Raw genomic sequence first — 16,215 nt, 5'->3', positions numbered from 1 at the left:
CAGGGCACGAACCCGTGTCCCCTGCATCGGCAGGCGGACTCTCAACCACTGCGCCACCAGGGAAGCCCTGCTTTTATTTTTTAACCACCAATTATTTTTCCACAATGTGTATATGGAAACACGCACAAATTAAAGTTGGGTAGATTGAAATACAGATACTTGACCGTATGTAAACAATCCTTGATTCAGAAATGGAAAGGAGGTTCTGTTGTTATGGAGATAAGCAGTGGTATGGCCAATAGAAAAATCCAGTAAGACAGTGAGAAGCAAGCTTTGTTGGTGCATCATCTTCTAGTCAGTTTAGTCGAATGAGCTCAGGACACAAATGGCCCTCATTCATCACCACCATTGATACTTAAAATTCAGTTTGTTAAAAAACAGATGCTCATGCTTACAATACTACAGAGGGAACTCATTCTGAACTTTAACATATATTTTTGTCAGCTCCTTGGTTCATTTGCTGAAAACAATTTTTATTCTTCCTATCTCATAGATTTATTTTTAGCAGTAATATTAGATGAGATCTCAAGTTTTTTCCACATTTGATACTAGACCCAATAAATGAAGAGCTATTTTTCACTATAATGTCAGAATTCTTAAATATCTATTAGACTAAATAGCTTTATATCTCAAAGGATTGTTTGTTCAAAGTAACCCATTTGTTTTCCTATTTTCTACCTAGTCTTTATTTAGTTCTATATCACTGCATATTTGTAATGACTTAATTTGGAGCAAAATTTTCTTAGAGTTTCATTAAATATGTGAAAGATACAGAACTGGACAATAAAGTATAAGAAAAAGTTCTTGAGTGAAATATAACAATGGCTTTTTATTTAGTATCTTAAATCTATCAGATCTGCAGTGAATTAAGTTGAAATTTCAATATTTTGAATAATTAAAAATGTGAAAAATAAGCCAGGCAATCGCCATTCATATATTGCCAAATATATGCCAACTAATACATATACCAAGTAAAAATTACTTTGCTACACTATATTTATCATGGTGCACATCAGCTTTGAGAATGAAAGGATAAGTTAATTATCTTTGTTATTACTCACCTGCCCTTCAGAGTTGAAGAAAGGGATAATAAACTAGTTATTATATCTTTACTGTACGTTTAACTTATCTTTGTTCAGCAAGTCATAGTAAATAAACACTGGGCTGGAATTCTGAAGGCTTAGGCTTTATTCCTGACTCTTCTACTAAGACATATGATTTTGAGAAAGTTACTTAATCCTTTGGGCCTTAGTTTACCCATGTGTGAAATAAAATTATTGGGTTTTATTCTATCTAAAGATGCTTCCAATTATCAAATGTTAGTATTCTACTAGAAATCAAGACAATTGGAAGTTTATATTCAAGTTTCATATTTTTTCTTTAATTTGTTGAAAAGTGACTTCAAATTCTTTAATATAATTGTACTTTCAATTTAGTCAAAACATGGTATATATAGAATTATGAAAAGATTATCCATTAATTAACTCAAGAGACTTTTAATTAAGAAGGAATAAGTAAAAATGACTTGTATTTACATGATATGAAATGTGTGGGTAAAAAGTGACCTGGTCAACTAATGAACAAATTTTTTTCCATATAGCTTGGTTATCGACATATTTCCAAAATTAACATCACAATTACTAGACAATTTTTCCACTTTCTAGAAAAACTATTTTGATATGATATGAGCATAAGACTTAAGGAAAAAGAATGAAAAGATAAGAAAGTGCCATTGTGAAAAGTTAGTCTAATGAGAATTATCAGAAGCAAAAAGAGAAAATTAAAGCTACTGAATAACTGAAAAATTCCTTCAACTAATCCAGTTTAAGATATGGTTAAATAGGAAATAATGTAATTAACAGATGTTGGATTTTCTGATTTCCAACCCAGGATATTCACAATATATACCACTCCAATAATAAAAATGGTAAAACTACCTATGAGTATAGATATGGCCATAGACCAAAGACTGAGATGAATTGTGTAGTTAAACTTGCATTGAAAATGTTTTCACTGTAATATGTAAATGGATATTACTTTCAATAATTATAAACTTATCTTTTTCAGTCACTATTAAATTGTCATTTCAAAATGTCACAATTACATTCAAATCATGTCTGCTTTTAGTTTAGATACTTTCTAACAGACAAATGTGAAAATCTAGGCTATTATTAGTCTCAAAACCAGTATGTATATATACATCTATAGCTATAGTATCTAAAGTCACAGTTGACCATGGTAAGTCATCTAAATTTGGGAATTCGGTATGCTTTTAGAAATTATTTTATTTCTGTTCAATTACTGTAAATCATTTCAATGTCTTTTTTTTTTTTTTTTTTTTTTTTTTGCGGTATGTGGGCCTCTCACTGTTGTGGCCTCTCCCGCTGCGGAGCACAGGCTCCGGACGCGCAGGCCCAGCGGCCATGGCTCACGGGTCCAGCCACTCCACGGCGTGTGGGATCCTCCCAAACCGGGGCACGAACCCACGTCCCCTGCATCGGCAGGCAGACTCTCAACCACTGCACCACCAGGGAAGCCCTCAATGTCTTTTATTGCCACTTTGTTTGACATGAAATAACTTATATATAAAAAAATATATCCTAATGTAAAAAGCTAGGTAGAAATCCAGTACATTGAATTCTAACCAGAAATTTTGTGTATTATCATAAGCTGATTTTTTCTACTTAGGAAAAAAGACTTCTTAGGAAGAGAACCACACTTGCTTTAATAGAGTAAAACATAACTTAAGACAGATCTATAATACCTTAGGATGGAGCATTCCCAATGGGTTAATAATTCCCAACTAATACACATGAGTTTCCTTCCTCTTGACTTGAGGAAATATGGGTTAACTTGTGTCCTAAAAGGTGTTCAATGAACTAAGTTGTGACAGTTTTTCAACGGCCAATGTCTGAATTGCGTTTTTGATGTGAGAAAATGCTGAATCTACTCTTGAGCACTTTCTCAATATAGTTAAGACCCCCACTTGAAAAGTTGCATAGTCCTTGTCAAGTTACACACCTCCAAAGGAGAGAGTTAAAGTCGGAGTTGAATAATATTCAGATCTGAATAATATTCTTTCTTTCCAAACTTCTAATGTCTTAAGCCACAACTCCTCAAATTTCAATGAATGCTTAGTGTAAGAGCATATATTTTCTTAACAAAAGTTGTCATGTATTTTAGACAAAACAAGGCGAGGTAATTCCAAATAGTGATGGTAGCAGCATGGAATTAGAAAGCAATGATAGGATGTTATGCCTATGACACCACAGATTCCATCTATTGAGAATATTCTTATCTATAGTGAAAGCATATGATAAACTTAACCAAAAGCACATAGAATATAAAAGAAAATTACATTGTTTGCTTTCTCTTGATAGTGCTGATGAGGAAGACTTTCACTAATATTAACTTAAATATGGTTAGTGCTTGATATAAAGCGTCCCAGTGAGGCTGAATTTCTGATGTTTTATATTAAAATACCAACAGAGATCCTGAAATAGCAGTAATACTCTCTGCTAGAAAAAGTATTAATAATAGAGTGTTGTAACAACTCAATGCACAGTGAATACATCTCTCAGAAATATTGTTATGTGTCACATAAACAAGTTTTATACATTGAATAGTATATGCTAGGCAGATAATGACACTTATTTTACAAGGTTCTATATCTAAGAAAATTCTCTAATCCTCTAATACACTGCCAAGAATACATCAAGGATTTGTGGGTGCCATTCACATTTAAACAGATTTCTTGATAACAGCCACTTGAATAATGAGTGCAGAGTGAAAGATCAAGGCTTCACAATTCACACTCTTTAGTAAGAGCAATATAAACTTGTTTTTTTGCACATTTTGTAAATAGGTCAAAGAGTACTCACATATATCATCAGTTTACAAAACTTTATTTTATGTGTGCCCTGTGTTCTCTTGCCATCCAGTTCTTATGTACTTTATTTGTTACCATTGTCTTTAATTTACCCTCAGAATTCATTTGAGCTCCACTTTTAGTGGGCTACCTACTACCCTGATCATTTTCCTGCAATCTTTCCTGTTTGACAAAGCTTTTGTTTATCCAGCAGCGCTACAATATAATCACAGAAAGAATGGAAAGTTTATTCAGTTATTACATGTTTATAGATTTCAAATGAGTATATTTAATATACTGTTACCTTGGCTTGGGAGAGTGTCAAGAAGCAATACTATTTCAATACTTCATTCAATGACAACAAAATATGGGAAATTATGAATATTGTGGTTGTTATTTGGATCAACATAAATAAATGGGTACATTACTATCCTTACTCAATACGTAGACTTGAAATCTAGTATGCTATAATCATCATAGCATCTTTTAAACATTACTAAATTGTAAGATTGGGAAAGCACTCTAACTGGGTTCTATTAACCAGGGATTGAATAAACCTATTGAAAGCACGAGCTGCCTTTTTGGAAGGTTTTATATCGTTACAATCACACATGCATATATTCAGTAGGGTTGATTAACCTCATTGGCAAATATGTTACTGGTCATTGCTTGCCTTTTCTGTGGGTACTGGTCCTATATTGGCATGCAAACTATATTTTACATCAATAAAATTAGGGCACTATTTTAATAACATTCATGAAAAGACCGATCAATCCAATTTTTTTCCTCAACGAAACTTAGGATTTTATATAAAGGATTTGCCACAGAAACAAATAAAATTTGCTAAATCTAAATTAAAGGCAGTAAGAATTGAATAAAGTAGTTCTCAAAGTTGGCTCTGTATTTGAAACATGTAGGGAGCTTAAAAAACTACCAATGCCTGGGTCCCACCCCAGAGATGTTGATGTAATTGCTTGGAATGCAAAATGGACATTGCCAGTTTTCAAAAGTCCCTAGGTGATTCTAACATGCAGCCTAGAAGAACTCCCTCCCTACTCAAGAATCACTGTGCAGTGAGCCACATTAGCTGACTGATGATCATAAGGACATTGGGAGAAGCAAATGGACTAATTGAGCATTTGCTATCTACTTGTTTCACAAAGCCCAACAAAAGCCAAAAACCTTACCCACTAGCAACTTTTGTTTACTAAGTTTAAATGCATTGGTTTCTGCCATGAAGTGTGATTTTTTCTTTTTTCCTGCTGCAGGTGGCTTCTTTGCTCAGTCTTGTAATGGGATTTCCTGTTTTGCAATACTCACTGCAATTTTTATGGCTAATCCAAAGCATAATGTTTTAAATCAATTTAACACCCAGACAACTTTACATAGGCATTACAGAGATGGTATCTTCTCATCAATAAAAATGATACACAGCCTGTTCCGGAGTTACACAACAAACAATTCCCAGCAATCACCTTTATTACAGAATATGAAACAGATCTCAGAGACAGTTCTTTAATGCTAGAGATTTACAGCACTGCATTCACAATTGCTTACTATGGAAAAGACTGAAGGTCAGTATTTGAGATTTGCTCCACTACACATCTTGCTTTCAAGAAAATAAAGAGGATAATCTGTCATGTTAGTAAAGAGATACACTGTTTGAAGCATTATGCACTTCAAGAGAAAACCCAACTCTTAAATCAATGTTTAAAGTATATTTGGATAACATTAGCTCTCATTCATAAATAATAATACAAGCTGTTAAAGGGTATCTGATAAATACTGTAGGCCAAGAGGAGGCAAATATAATGGGAAGGGGTATGAAATTTAAACAGAATAAAAATACACTGGCATATGTGTCTGATATAAGCTAAAAAGAGACCAAAATATAGGTGCTCAAAAACATAAACAAGAAGCCATTATATTTTAAAGAAAGGTTAGTGAATTTATGGAAGCTCTTACCTCTAAGTGAGTAAGCCTGACAGAAAACCTAAGTACAAGTGAGTGGAATTTATTTTTATTCAAGAAAAATATTCTAAATAGGTTATTATAGTAAACTAAGCTTGTTATATAAGGTTGAATTTTTGGTTTACATATCTATTTTCCTTACTATACAAGGGGGTCTTTGAAGTCAAAGAAACTATCTCATTCTTTTAGATATTTTCATTACCAAGTACAGAGTCTGATACACAGAAGGCATTCCATATATGTTTGTTAAACAAAGGACAAATTTTCATTAAATATTTACTAGGTTTCAAGTAGTGTGTTAGGCATAGACTAAAGGAACTTATAAGACATCTTGAATTATTAATTCTTTATATCTCAACATTAGACTGTAAAATTTATGCTTTAGTGTCTCTAAAGCATAAAAGTTAATCCTATAAGCTTCTTTTAAGCAATTAAGAAATAATTCAACTAAATGAGGAAGATTAGTTTCACAGGGATCCTCAATAAATGGGCTAGGAAATTGACTAACATATTCATAATTTTTTGGTAAAATAACAACTGATGATTAATTCTTAGAGGCTTCCCTGTGAGTCCCCTCAGAGTTAAGTAGGATACTTGCCTACTTTAAAAATTAAATGCATGAGGGGCAAATATGTGAGAAGTAAAGGAATACGAGGAAGTATGCCAAAGATAATGTTTCTAACGTAATCATCACAAGATATGAGACTTTGAAATCTCAATTCTTATTTATAAATGTCTCAATATCTGATTCAGCAACCGTTGCTAACTCTACTGAAGAAATGTGTGTTCAGAAGAAAACTTCTTAACCTTCCAATATAAATGTTTCTTGGTAGAAAAGAGATGGTTCTAAGTCACTATTACCGAGGGCTTATACTACACTCTTAAATCCAGATATTTTGTCATAGAAACAGACAAAATATTTGAATCAGTACTCTCATGCATTGCCAAACTTCGTTCACCTCCATGGGTCTAATCTACTTATACCATTTATCATTAGTGTGTGCTTGTTCTAGTCCTCAAACCATACTGCCTAAGGGACATAACACATACAATAAATATTTAAGAAAAGATAATAAAGGAGTTTTTGATGATTGAAAGACTCAACGAAAAGTCTACATATCTTATTACTATAAAGCTTACAAAATTATGAATATTAGAAAACTATGAAAAACTGGCATCACTGCAAAAGAACATGGTATAACACATGTGAAGATGACATATATTCAGTAGAAACTGCAAAAGAATCTGTCCCCTGCTGGTGGCAAGAAAGCAATAGATCATAGGATAACTAAACCTCAGCTCAGCCACGGAGAAAAACATATGATTTAATGAAATAAACATGATTTGTCTAGTAGTCCAAAAGAGAGTGGTCAACGTTATCTCTATAGCAATGATATTGGCAAACGTTATTAGAAAACACTATCCAATAAATTGCCTAAGAAAGTTTCCTCTCCGAGTTACTTTCAGAAATCAAAAGATATGAATTAAGAAGGTGATACACCTGAAACAAACACAATATTGTATACTTTGATTAAAAGAATAAATAAATAAATAGGAAAGTAAAGTAAAAAAAACCCACAAAACTAAACTTTAATTGCGTGAATTATATCTCCAATAAAGCTGTTAAACAAAAAGAAAGTGAAAGAAAATTTAATCTTTTTATCCTAAAATAGGGGAATTTTACATTTCAAAGGTGTCATGAATTCAGCAGTGAGGACAGCTATGTCACTGTTTCTGATATGAAAATCTAAGTTTAGAATAGAATTATAATTGCTTCAATTGTTTGGTTGAGATCAGAGGTATAAATCCTAATCTGAGCTCTATAGTTTGGAGTATCGATTTCAATGTATCAGTTGTTGAGTTAGTCATAGACAGTAGCAGACAAGGCTTCTAAATTATGTACTGACTCAGATGGCATTGAATGAACAGAAGCAAGGACTTTCAACAGTTGCTAGAAAAAAGGAATGGAAAACTGCCCAATCTGTGAAAATGGAAAGAGTATATATGTGAAAGGCTGAATCTGTAACTACATCTAACACTATTGTAAAGCTAATGACCTGGGAATAGTGTATTTAATACACATAAGAGTGCTATTCAAATAAACCTTGAAATTACTTTCTTCTTTTCTACTGCTTTGAATAAAATATATTTTGAAACCTTTTAAAACCTTGACTTATTTTACTTAATATATCACTGTCTATTGTTTCCCATACATTCAGAAAAGGGCATAGAGCTGAAATGAATATATATGATTTTATTTCAGACCATCCTCAATACTATGCCACACACAGAGTGAAAACACCTGCTTCTCAGAGATATAATGGGTGAATTTTGATGCTGCAAGGTGAGACAATGGTAGGTAGGAAGGCTTAGAACATTTTCAAGGGAGGTTTAGAGTTTTTCAGTAAGGGATGAGAAAAGGACGCAATGTGATCATATAGCCACACCCCCTCCACTTTTTTGGTATAGGAGCAAAGAAAAATAACATTTTTATAGAAATAAAGAGTCCAAATTGGACAGTTCAGTCACCTGGGACCTTACAGAAAAAAAAATATATATATAAAAAGTATTCAGAGCATCAGAGTTTTACAAAGAAGACACCTCTCAGCATTGATTTTCCCAGGATACTTCTATGCACACTAAAGAACAGGATTACAACTGCCTGAATTAGGCTAAGGAGTAGTTTACCATTTGTGCCACATATTTCTTTCTGTTTTACATGAAGTCAGAGGACCCTAAAAAGAAGATTTTTAAATCCCTGTATAATCGAGCATTTGCTATTACATTAGTAGAATAATTCACATTTTATTCTGGAAAATTTGAAATCAGTTTCCTTTGGATTAAGTCAGTTCTGTTAAACTCTTATCAAAATATGGAAATTTAGGGCTTCCCTGGTGGCGCAGTGGTTGAGAGTCTGCCTGCCGATGCAGGGGACAGGGGTTCGTGCCTCGGTCTGGGAGGATCCCACATGCCGCGGAGCGGCTGGGCCTGTGAGCCATGGCCGCTGGGCCTGCACGTCCGGAGGCTGTGCTCTGCGGCAGGAGAGGCCATGGCAGTTAGGGGCCCACGTACCGCAAAAGAAAAAAAAAAAGGAAATTTAAAATAAGGCAAATACACTAAATGTCTATAAAAAGTGAAATATGATAGGTCCTAGTGATGAGGTTCAGGGCAGGTCACCCCAAGATACACTACTTCAGTGTATTGATTATTTGGAATTAAAGTAACTTAACAAATAGCAAGTGCAAGAAGAACACTCTGACCCTCCTTTGTCCCCCTAAAAACAGGAAATAAATCTCCAATGTGAAAGGTATCTTCCCTGTACAAGGAGAAAGATAGAGATCCTCATCACCAGAGAAAGGGAATTCAGGGCCGAGAAAGTTGTATACAAAAACCTTGTTACTTCTTTACTAATTTTACTACCCTAAGCCCAAATCCCTTTGTCTTGTCAATTCTTTACAAATTTATTGTTTCTTTATCTAAAAGATATAAAAGCTGCCGGCTTTGGTTACTTCTTTGAGCATCATATTTTTATGAGCTCCCATATGTACAAATTTAAATTTGTTTTTCTCCTGTTAATCTATCTTATGTCAATTTAATTATTAGACCAGCCAGAGAACCTAGAAGGGAGAAAGGGAAAAGTTTTCCTCTCCTACACTAGGAATTGAAAGAATACAGAAGAAATATGTACTTGATTAACATGAACTCACAATCCAGTTGTGAACATTATATTTATGGGTAGAAATGGATGAACAGATCACAGAAGGCTTTATGGAAGAAAGGTTTCCAGAAATACTGGGAGAGGAGCAGTGTTTAAAATGTCAAATGTAACAGAAATTCTGGAGCCAGTAAGCAGAAAATCTTGGACAAATGATGAAAGGATTATATTTTAATTGGAAGTAAAAATAACAAATTATAGCAGGGAATATGTAGTGAGAAAATGCAGTTAATAGAGAGATGATTCTCTCAATTTAGTAGTGAATTACAGCAATGGCTGAAGAGGATATATTCTACTTGGGGGGTGGTTATTTCATATTTATTTTCCTTGACAAATGACATTTATGTATATTTAAAGGAAAAATGGATGTGGCATGTATAAAGAGACTGAAAAGCTAGATATTTCAATAACTGAAAGGGAACAAATGAGATACTAGAAAGGAACTCAGAAATATATTGGGGTTACAAAGCTGGTCTCTATCTTAGGAGAGTAGGACCTAAAGTTATCTGCTGGTAATTCAGGGTTGGAAATTGTAAAAGGAATTTGAAGATGGTTGAAAAGGTTTGGGATAGTCATTCAAGGCCCAAGATAGAAAGTTAATGGAAAGGAGCATAAAAAGACTTCTGAACAATACCTAGAGCCACAGCAGAAGTTTAATACTATGAATGTGTAGTAAGCTAGATTTTGAGTACAATTTTGTAATTTCTTTTTTTTTTTTTTTTTGCCAAAGAGTGTTCAGTGACCTGTGGAGAATACAATCTGTGAGGGGACTACAGATGGAAATTGGCACCATAAACAGAGTGAGAAGCCAAGAATGAAAAGTCAAGGATAGTAATGATGAGATGGGGAGAGGAATGTAACCAGGAAGGAATTTCATAAAGTGGGATGAGCAATTAGAGGACCTAATGAAGGGAAAGTTCAAGTTCACAAGAGGATAACACAAGGCAGATAATAAAGTTATGGTCATAAAACGAGAGGACAATGTTCAAAATCATGGAGTCCTTGTAATCACGTGAAAATAACATCCAGGGAATGCACATATGTACATGTAAGGGCAATAGAATCAACAAACCGAGCAACAAAAATCAACAAAATCCAAAACAGATCAACAAAAACAAACATGTAAGACAAAACAGATATCGATTTGTGGTGATAGCTACATTAACAGTTTTAACATTGAATAGTGCAAGCAGAAGTCTTGAATAAGCATAGAAGGAGAATCCAAAGATCAAACCAAAGATGTCCTTTAAAATCTGTCACTTTTTTTGCCACTAACTAAATTTTCAGTCACTACCCATTGAGTTAAATAATCTATTCCAAGAATAGCAAAATAAGAAGCTGTTAAGACACTACCAAAGGACTCAGTATACCTGCAGTACAATGTCTCTGGAAGATCACATCTATGGAACATATGTAGGAAAAAGGTAAATAGGTTTGCTTGTAGTTGGTAATACTAAATTAGAACTCTTATGTGATTTAACTTTCTCATAGCATTACTAACATTCAACTGAATGCCTGATAAGGAAAACTGGTTAGTATAGAAGAAATAGCATTCACAATTGCTGTAGATTTAGCTTCATGCATTTGTTAGATTATCATGCTGCAAAAAGTATGTATGAAAATAATCCTTCATTAAAGCCAAGGCTTGTGGATACATCTATTCAGAAATGTAACCTTAGAATTAGTTTCATTTAGAGAAAACCTTTAAAAAATCTCAACATGCCGTGCCGTATTCAAACTTCTAAATTATACAGTTAGGACAATTTATGATGAAGAAACTTCCCAAAGTTTCTGGATTGTTGAATAGGATAAGGGAAGAAGAAGTAGCTTGGAGACACCAGTAAAATGTTACTTTAATATATGTTCCTTTGAACATTCTCATTGCCTCCCTCTTCTTCATGTAGCCTTGGAGCAAATGGTTACACAAATGACAGGAGTCTGGAAGAAGAGAGGCCAATAACAGGCAATGACTTTTATTGGCTTTTTTCCTATAGCTATTCTTTCTGCTACCAACTAGCCTAGTCTGAAAGAAGCCACTTTGTAAATTCACCTCAGGCAAATATAAAGAAATAAGAAATATACTCTTTTGAGAATCTCAGTCAGCTCTGTTTCTGCCAACTTCAGTCACTTTGGTGAACATACTCTTTAACAAGCATGGCCATTTGTGCAAACCCTGAGGGCAATTTAAACTCAGGCTTAGCCAAAGGGGAGGGATTAAAAAAAAAAATCTACGTGGAAATTTTTAGGTTAGTACTAACTTAGGGAATCAGTTTGTGTTTAAGCAAGAAATGTTTGTTTTATATTAACCAGGTTCAAAAATTGTACTTCTCTCTTTTAGTTGAAAACAAACATTGCTATCACCAATCTATTAAGTCACAGGTGGCTATGTGTTGAAATGTATTTTCCCCTTAATTAACTCTTAGCCATTCCATACTAAAGAATGAATGAAGTATGGAGTATGACCTTTGCTTTTATTCTGCTCTTTGAATGCCACTAGCTTCCCTGTGAAATGTAATCTTTTAAAAGAGAGGTAGAAAAACATGTCTATCTATCTCTGTACCTTAAAACTCTGATTTGGAATCTAAAACTAGTCTTGTTTGGTGAGGTCTCTGAAGTCATTTAAATGCAAATAGCTGAGGAAGTCATTGAGAAATTATAGGTCCTTTGAAGTTTGAGACTCTAGGTCCTTTGATATTTGAGACTTTAGGACAATAAAGCATTCATTTAGATACTTCATTCTTAGCTAAGTTAATATGTGGCCCTATTTTTTTACAAATGCAGGAAGCTTATATTTTTCACTTACTCTGAATTAAACTGAATGTAAAAGTAATATTTTATAATTTATATTAAAAATACCTAAATAGGTGAGGTTCAAGAGATTAATTCAACTTTTTATGGAGACATTTGCAGTAAATCCAAAGTTAATGAATATTCTGACAATATATTTAAGGTTTATAGCTTCTTGAATTTAATATTCAAAATACCCTTCAAATACATAAACGCAATGAACCAAAAATAAAGGGTGTCAGAGGACAGACCTAATATCCATGGTATATGTTAACCATATTATATCAGGCTAGGTATAGAATGCATATAGACTAGTGAAAAGGGCTTCATAATAGGTCTGTAGCATCATCAGAGTTGACAGAAGTAAATTTTTAAAAAAATATTATTCTTCCAGAAGCATCTTAAAACATTAAATATATTCAGGGTAATTACTAAAATACAATAAAACTATTATTTTGATATAAAAGAAGTATTTGTTTTATGATTCAAGTTTTTCTCTTTTATTTTTTTTTAATTATTCTGGATAGATTGCCTGGGTTCAACTCATGGCTTTTCTACTGGTGAGCTCTACAATCTTAGGCAAGCACTTAAGCTCTCTGCACCATGGTTTCCTCATCTGTAAAAGAGTTCATAGGATTAAACTATGAGTTTATAGGACTAAACATGTAGTAGGTATAGACATATAGATATAGATGTAGATATAGATATAGAAGTATACTCATATGCACTTATATGTATACACACACACACAGTGCTTGGAACAGAGTAAGCACAATATTAGTAAGTTAATTTTACTGTGTTTACTTTGGTATAGAACGGTAGTGGGAAAAAATGACCAAGTGCTCACAGCTGTCCCTTTCTTATACTCTGCTTTTGAGACCGGAGAGAAGTGGGCAGGGCACAACAATTAAAAGAATGACACAGCTGTTGAGAAAAACAGGATACTACAAAAACTGGTTAGAACCTGCTAGGTCCAAGACGGTGGAAGATTCAACTTCCAGTAGACCTTGAGACTCATTATACACTCATTGTAATACATTAACATCTAAATGACACACCCACAGGCATGACAGTTCAGAGACTGACAATAAAAGACCAAAAGTTGGTGGTGCCCCAACTCCTGGAAATCTCTGCCCCTTCCCCCAAATAGTTGGAATAATCCTCCCACTTGTTAGCCTATGAAATTACCCAGCCCATAATAACTAACAATCCATACCCCAGGGCCCTCTTGCCTTCTGAGATGGCCCAAATTCTATCTATGGAGTGTGTATCTCCCTGAATAAATCGGCCTTCACTCTACTTTGACTTGCTCTTGAATTCTTTCCTGCATGAAGCCAAAGACCTTCGCTTGGGAGCCCATCCCAGGGCCTTGCCTGAAACCTGGGATATGACCATTCTTTGGCTCCCTCCTTTTCTTACAACACTTTGCCTTGACCAAACTTTAGTCAGGAATCTCTCCTTCCTACAGGCTCCTGAGCTCTGCTTGCCACCAAGTAATGAGCAAGCACTAAAAATGTGGAATGCATCCCCTTTATCAGGGTCTCTTGGGAATCAGCTGACCACAGCAAGACACTTTTCCTGGTGGACCCCACTGGCCACTTATCTGGCCTGTCCGGTTTCTTCTTAAAAGATTCTGCTTATCTCTGCTTACCCCTTTTTACCTTAAAAAAAGAAGCACCTTTTTTCTGTTAGATTTTAAGACCTTGCAGATTTCTGAGGTCAGAGCCTTTTCTCTATTCTGAGTAAAATCTCTAAGTCCAGATTTGTTTTTATTTGACAAAAAAAAAAAGTATCCATCACTAAAAACCACACTTTCCATTGCTCTTTATATTGTGATTATATTACTGTTTTAATATTCACAATTGAAGTGGTTTATGTTAAAGTTTCATGACCCAGGTGTTTTCTGAGTTCATCCCAGAGTGCTGTGTACAGTCTTAATTTTTTAAAACAAAAACACTTCTATTTATAGAATAACTATACTAGATAAAATCTGCCAATATTTATGTTCTTCAAAATTCCAACTTTTAAATAACTGAGCAACAGGTCCTTTCCTAAATTTACCAGAATGGTTGAGAATGTTAGAACACCTAAAATCTGTAGAGCTTCTCTCTCTCTCTCTCCCTCTCTCTTTCACTTTACATAGCTAGTGACATTTTATTCCCCTTGCTTCCCTCCTTTTAATTGGAGAAATCTTCTATAAACTTTTGCCTTCTCGGAGGAGTTAATTCTCAAAAAGTCATCACTCCAAGGTCACAGTGATAAGATGGTTCAGACAGGCATTTGAAAACTCTCAGAAAGGTATACTGAGTGAAAATTCTCTAATGCTGTTATTTTAGTTTATCTCTCAAACACTAATGAAAATTCATTTTAACATTCTAGTCAGGCTCCGTTTTCAGGTAATTCTCACACTTGATAAAGCCATCCAGGGCTAACAGAGTACTTCTGTCATAGTCTAGACCACTCTTTGGCAAGTTCTTTTTCAAAGACAAAATTTGGTCTCTCAAACTAGAAAAACACTTATATTTAACCTAGCATATAGTTATGACAACATTTTGGTTCCAAACCTCAAAACATGGTGAAGAAACCAAGGCATAAATTCTAGAAAACAAATGTCAGTGAACAGCCAAATAACTGTTTATTTTTAGTGGTGGTGCAGTTTAACCAATGAGGTAGTTAAAATTTAACAATATGTGTGACATAGTTTAGTTTTTTAATGGTAGAAAACCAAATTTTTCTAGACAGCTAGACTGTTCATATATACGTGAGTAGAACTTAAAACTTTCACATTGAAGGAGGCCAAAATATACAATGTGAAAAATTATCTTCAATAAATGGTGTTGGGAAAACTGGACAGTTACATGTAAAAGAATCAAACTGGGATACTTTTTCACACCATATACAAAAATAAACTCAAAATGGATTAAAGGCTTAAATGTAAGACCTGAAACAATAAAAGTCCTAGAAGAAAACATTGGCAGCATGGTCTTTGACATAGGTCTTAGCAATATTTTGGGGGGTCTATTTCCTCAGGCAAGGGAAACAAAAGCAAAAATAAACAAATGGGACTACATCAAACTCAAAAGTTTTGCATAACAAAGGAAACCATCAACAAAATAAAAAAGGCAACCTACAGAATGGGAGAATATATTTGCAAATGATATAACTGATAAGGGGTTAATATCCAAAAGAACTCATACAACTGTCAAGAAAACAAACAACCTGATTAAAAAATGGACAGAGGAACACAATAGACATTTTTTCATAGAAGACATACAGATGGTCAAAAGACACATGAAAAGATGCTCAACATCACTGATCACCAGGGAACTTCAAATCAAAACCACAATGAGATACCACATCACACCTGTCAGAATGGCTATCATTAAGAGACAACAAATAATGAGTGTTGGTGAGGATGTACAGAAAAGGGAACCCTTGTGCACTGTTGGTGGGAATGTAATTGGTACAGCCACTGTGGAAAACAGTATGGAGTTTCCTCACAAAATTAAAAATAGAACTGCCATATGATCCAGCACAAAAACACTAAAACACTATTTCATAAAGATATATACATCCCAATGCTCATTGCAGCATTATTTACAATAGCCAAGATATGGAAGCCAAATAAGAGTCCATCAAATATTATGAAATAATAATGGAATATTACTCAGCCATTTAAAAAGGTCATGCCATTTGTGACAACATGGATGAATCAAGAGGATATTTTGCTAAGTTAAATAAATCAGACAGAGAAAGACAACAACTGTATGATCTCATGTGTAATCTAAAAAACAAAAACAGACTTCAGAGAACAAAAAGGCAGTTGGCAGAGGGGAGGAAAGTGGTTGAAAAGGGTGAAGGGGATTAAGAGGTA

At 34.1% G+C, this 16,215-nt stretch overlaps 1 protein-coding gene across 1 annotated transcript in view; it reads right to left on the bottom strand.

Moving 5' to 3' along the window:
• The window catches only part of PCDH11X (protocadherin 11 X-linked), a 731,019-nt gene that overhangs the window by 319,303 nt on the left and 395,501 nt on the right, over nucleotides 1-16,215 (bottom strand). The window lies entirely within an intron of this gene.

The sequence above is a fragment of the Monodon monoceros genome, unplaced genomic scaffold, assembly GCF_005190385.1.
Source record: "Monodon monoceros isolate NGI ecotype Baffin Bay Population unplaced genomic scaffold, NGI_Narwhal_1 Super_Scaffold_22, whole genome shotgun sequence".
NCBI classification, from domain to species: domain Eukaryota; kingdom Metazoa; phylum Chordata; class Mammalia; order Artiodactyla; family Monodontidae; genus Monodon; species Monodon monoceros.
The sequence above is the reverse complement of the archived record's forward strand: the minus strand, read 5'-3'. Positions and strand labels throughout refer to the sequence as shown.